The 5740-nt window shown below is 36.3% G+C and overlaps 1 protein-coding gene across 1 annotated transcript in view; it reads left to right on the top strand.

The window, feature by feature from the left end:
* The first annotated feature begins 838 nt into the window (after positions 1 to 838).
* LOC107718711 (trinucleotide repeat-containing gene 6C protein-like) overlaps positions 839 to 5740 on the top strand; it is a 68022-nt gene continuing 63120 nt past the window's right edge. Inside the window, exon 1 of the mRNA XM_016525907.1 lies at positions 839 to 1684. The gene's annotated coding sequence lies outside the window, so the exon portion shown is untranslated. The remainder of the gene's footprint in view (positions 1685 to 5740) is intronic.

Here is a 5740-nt window from a genome sequence, read left to right as displayed (position 1 = left end):
TACAAACGGGTGCATAGTTATTATTATTATTATCATCATCATTATCATTATTACTCTTACAGTTACATGATTTTCTACCAAATTATATGTAATATCTAATTATTATATTAATATTTAACTTGCATTGGAAAGGTTTCCGTGACCTCTCGCGAGATCTCGGCAAAAAGTCTCAAGATTTATTTCCAGAACATGATGCATGATGCCTCGAATAGCGCTCCGGAGCGGTATTCGAGATAGTGTGGATTTAGTGTGCGTTAAGGGCACAGGCTTTGGCGTTTTTAAGACCTGGGACAGTCTTGCGCGCTTACTTCCTGTCGCGCGCACGTGCTCTCAAGTGGCCAAGACTGCAAGTGTGGGTATTTGGGCAAGGGGACTAACTCTGTGAACAAGTGACCTATTTCAGCTGCGTTTCAGCGTCTATTTATAGTGTAGGGGCGGGACATTTCAAATTCTAGAGAGCATTTGATTGGACAGAAAGTTTGATGAGAAGTTGAAGTGAGGGGTGACCTCATCAAAACCGCTAATTCATATTGCCGGAATATGTGTAAGTTTTGAATGCTTATATCTTCTAAATACAAATTTTGTCATCGCTTTGGAGCACACTAGCTTATAGCTATAAGGCTAACACATTAATACTAAAAGCCCAAAAAATTCCATTTTGATTTCATGGGGACTTTTAAGGCTAACATACTAAAAGCCAAAAAACTTCCATTTTGATTTCATGGGGACTTTAAAGTCGACTAGTCTGGGCCCCTATGTGAAATGAAAACACTGTTGTTTGTTTCTGTACAGAGCATGCAAAGTCTCAGTTGAACGCCCATTCCAACCCTTGTGATTTCCAACTGGACGCGTTGAAACCTTTTATGGGCGGTGCTCCGATGTAAAATCAGTCTGCTTGTTTGTTTGGTTAAACGTCATATGGAAATGATTTCAGCGGCTAAGCCCCTCGCACCATAGTTGAGCTGCTCGTTTGCTGTGTGTTGATACCGAACAAAATGGCTGCAGAGGCTTGATTCTGACCCGACACTCTCAGCGCTTTCTCCGGACACTCCGCACTTATTCCTGGATATTTCCACTGTCGTTTTAAAAACATCTCTGGATTTCTCCACACGACTGCAGCCAGGCTGCTCACCACATCGCTCGCTATCTTTATTTTTGCACTTTAATGAAGCAGCTTGCATCGCATAATCTCATGTCAGCCTACCAGACAGTAGCAGCTTTAAACTGCCCTCTTCTTCGTTTTGCACCGTAGACGAGATGCTATTTCTGATGACCAATTTATGCCACAGTACTTGACACACTGCCTCGCCGTTTTAATGTATTATTTTCTGTCTTTTCGAGGCTATTTCGTAGCGTATATGTCATGGAAATGTCATCTGCTGTTTTTCCAGCATGTATGCATCTATAATCTCCATCAGAGCCCAAAACTCGGAGTCTGCATATAAATTTCACGACATTCCTTATCCCTTTGCATATTGAATTTTGTGTTTATTTCCGTTCTGCTGCCTTTTTGGGACACTTTCGGAATTTCAGCAGCTCATTCAGCACAGTGTTACTTGGGTCTGTCTGTTTTTACGGGTACCTTTTTTTTTTTTTTTTTCGCAAAAAATGGCCTTTTGTACCGCTGTACAACATGCAACATTTTTTACTGAAAACCGCCAAAGCTCGACTTGTGAACAAAAAGGTAAGTTGAGATATTGGCTCTGTCTCAAAACTTCGGCTGCTGACTCTTTAACATCTATGATTGCAACCAATGTTGTCTAGGTAGGCAGCTCACTAGGTTAAAACAACAACAACCTTCTGATCATCTCTAAAACAGGCTGCGAATTCAATTTAAATCTAATCCGTTGGAAACATTTGTGTGCTGTGGCGTAGAGGTTTAAAATCTGGGCTGTTACCTGAAAGCTTGTAGGTTAATTGACCATAAACACGCTTAACCAATTTACTTAAGGTAGACTGAGCCTGTAATGTTTACTGTTAGTTACTTTACTAGCATCAAATAAATGATTACTTGGATAAAAGTGTTTTAGATTTAGTCGTGTAATCTGTATTTAGAGTCTTATTACACTGAAAAGTTTTCTTAATTTTTAGTCTTTCATTTTAATTTTTAGTAGTTCTATTTATTTACTTTTTTTTGTTTATTTTAGGATATTAATTTATTTTAGAATGTTAATTAGCATACCACAATTCCATAGTAATAAAATATGCAGTGAATCTGATATTTTATTTTAATTTAATGTTAATTTGGTTCTTAGGGGAGACATATCCATGTTGTCAAAATCAAAAAAATATCCCTAAAACGCAATGGCACGTTTTTGCATTTTTAAATGTTTGAGGTGGTACAAAATCAAGGGCTTGACATTTGCTATTACTCTTCCTGTCCCTCAGAATAATAGAAGATTCAACTAATTATAATCTGGGTACAACTAATATCACATGTATGCTTCTGATCCTATTAAACATTACAGTTAAAACCCTCCAATTAACAGGCTGATCACTGTTGCCAAGTTCTTTCATGCTGAAAGGGATCTATTCATCATGATATTTAATTTCTGTTGGTTATGTGATTTCCAGCAAAACACACAAAGAGGACAGCCTGTAAGTTCAGTGTACTGACATATATTTTACAGGAAAGAGACTGGAAAGTCTGCTTTGTTGACTCTAAGAATGCTTTTTTTATGTCAGTTTGTTAGATCTAGCCTAGATTCAACAGACATTAGCTGTTTATAATATATTCACATACTAAGGGTCATTTGCTTCACCTTGTGAAAAAATTGCATTCAGTATTATTTGCTAAATACTTCAGAGCAGTTAGAATATTAGCTTTTTTTTCATGTAGAAATTATATATATTTTTTTAAATAACCATCTTTGCTCTCTGAGAACTAAAGGAATTTGGATGTGTCATCCTTCTCTCTTATTATTCTAGTACTTTTTGTCCATATTGTCATTGTGTTCTTTTGTAGCTTTGCTTATTGTCTTGTGCACTTAGTTGAGAACCATAATTTTATTCTTCAATCTATTTTTCTCTCTTGAAAATCATGTCACACTTGGCTGATGCCAGTGATAAAATGAATAGGGCAATTCACTTGTAATTCATAACCCATCTACCCTTTGAGTGTGTGCTGCTCAACCTTAATTTTAAATCACACCAAAACGAGGAGCTCCTTTGCTCCAATACACCCAGATTCAGCTCTCCCTCCTTTCGTCTGGGTCTAGGAAACCACCGTCCCTCATGGCACTGCAGGGGATTGTGGTCCAATCATGGAGGCGTGAGACGCCAGTGTTCAGCTTGTGTCAAAAAGGCAAAAAGGGCAAGCAATACAGATGAGCGATCTCACTCTGGACTGTAAGGGTGCAGAATACAGAGCTTGTAAAAGCAGAAAGAGACAGGGAATTCCTTGTATTTCATGAGATTCTCTGTTTACATTGTGGCTTTCTATTTGGTGTCAGCCCCACTTTATAGCTAGACATAATTTAATATTGGCTTCTGTGGTGGGTGCACACTGCCTCCGTCATGCTCTGATAAAATTAGAGCACATTGTTCTTGTCTGCACAGATTTCAAAGGCTGGCTGTGGTGAATTCTCCTTTGCCGGAGTTCAGGTTGTATTTCTATAACAGTAGAATTAGCCTGATTTTCGTTCTTTCCTGTGCATAGAATTTTTAATTATTATTATTATTTTTCAAGGAGGTATTTTTCTTCAGGCCGTTGTGTACTATCTAACCACATTTCTGTAATTTCTTAAATAAAATATCTCAAGAGGTTAGACACTGCTGACCTGGCATCAAAACCCCTGTCTGGTTATTAGATATGTAGTGTCTACCTGAATTGTTTTCGAATTGTCAAATTTTTAAGATAGTTTAAAAAGGAAATTCCTCCCTGATGTCAAATTTAAAGAGGGAAAATTTACGAGATCTTTCCACCCATATTTCTCTCATTACCTCATCATGACATTACAGTCCAGTTCAGTTTAACATTGAACCCTATGATGTAAGAGGCTGAAATCCTCTTGTACATGTGAGAGGAGAATGGTGCGCCACGCAGCAGGACAGGATGGGGTACGGGTTAGGGAGAGAACTGGAGAAGAAAGCATTTGTGAGTGTTGGCTGGTGTCCCAGAAAATGTCCCTGCTGTGTTGCAAGGTCCTTCCCCCATTCTTATGATAGCATTTTGCTAGACTCTAGGTAGAGTAAAGCTTTGAGATTTTGAGGTTGTGGATGGTTCTTGTTTGTGGATTATTGCATTTTAGATTACAAGTTTTGTTTAACCCTTGTTCTGTTTCTCTATTAATAGGTCAGAAAACATAAATCTTAAACAACAAATTTAATGACTTCTGCTAATATTTTGAGAACTGATACTTCAAATGTCCTTTTTGGAAAAAAAATATTTTATTTTTTAAAAATATAATATTTAAAAAAAAATATATTTTATGTTTGTGATCTCAGAGCCTGGGTAAAACAACATGAATAAATGCACCAAGCAACCGTAACAATGAAAGTCGATGTCAGAAGAACACAAATATTAATATTTTAGATTCTTATTTGTGGTTTCTAAGTATAGTTACAGGATAGTTTTGTATTTTTCTTTTCTGCTTAGTTGTGCCAATAGCACAGATTTTAGTAGTGCAGTAGTTCCAACATTTTATTCTACAAAAATATTTGTTCCACAAAAAATATTTACATAAAAATAAAAGGCTGTTGTTAAATAATGGTTTCGATGCAAAACATCACTGGTTGTTTTATAATTTTCACCATATTCTAATTTATATTAGAACTAAATAGAATTTCTAGCCAGCTGTTTAACTTCATCTCGCAGCCAAAATAAAACAAGGGATAGAATACATGTATTTGATTAACAAATGTCACTGACAACACAGAATTGGCCTATTGGGGCAAGTGACAGTTTTGTTAATTGCCAGCCAGCCATCACTGTCATTGAGCCCTACACTGTAAAACCCGATAAGTTCAGAATACTCAAAATTTTTGTGGACTAAGACTGCTTAATTAAGCAACTCAAATTTTTTAACTTAACATTAATTATAAATAACAATTAAGTCAAACTAAAAAGCTTAAATTTGTTTTTGCTTAATGTTTAAGTGCAGTGTACTAAAAATTATTGTTTATCATACGTAATGTTTTTCATTTACCAATTATTTTAATGCAGTAGTGCTTTATTAAATACAAATACTAACTCAAAAAATACACTTATGCATAAAAAAACACACGCACAACTGTGGCTATACAATTGAGGATTTTTTATTCAGCCTTTTTTAAACCGCATGAACTGTGTATTTCTGAATGTCAAACACTGGAAGATCATCTCATCACAACTGCAGTGCTTGCAGGACTTGTAGTGGTTTCATTGTCCATGATAACAAAATCAGCAGGAGAGGTGTTTGTGTCAGTGATGTCTGGCTCGCCCAATTCCTCCTGGAATAAGCAAAGAGGGTAAAACTTTAACTTCAGAGACTAAAAGTAGACATTTATATTTACTGCCAATAGAGTGGGGGAACTATAACGTCAGAACCCGGAAGAGTAATTCGCCGTGGGTTCCTTCTAGATTTTCCTATGGGGTTTTATAATGGGGTTTTTCAATTAAAATAAAGCCCGTGGTAAACATAACTTGACGATACTTTTACGTTTTGTTGTACAACGTAAATTACACACATCCATACCCAAAATAAATTTTTTGAAGCAGTTATGTTCATTTTTGAAAACGTATGTTTTTAATAAGTAGCTA

This window comes from Sinocyclocheilus rhinocerous, unplaced genomic scaffold, assembly GCF_001515625.1.
Source record: "Sinocyclocheilus rhinocerous isolate Xijiao unplaced genomic scaffold, SAMN03320098_v1.1 scaffold1715, whole genome shotgun sequence".
In the NCBI taxonomy this organism is placed as follows: Eukaryota; Metazoa; Chordata; class Actinopteri; order Cypriniformes; family Cyprinidae; genus Sinocyclocheilus; species Sinocyclocheilus rhinocerous.
Note: the sequence above shows the minus strand (reverse complement) of the source record. Positions and strands in the feature narration are given on the sequence as shown.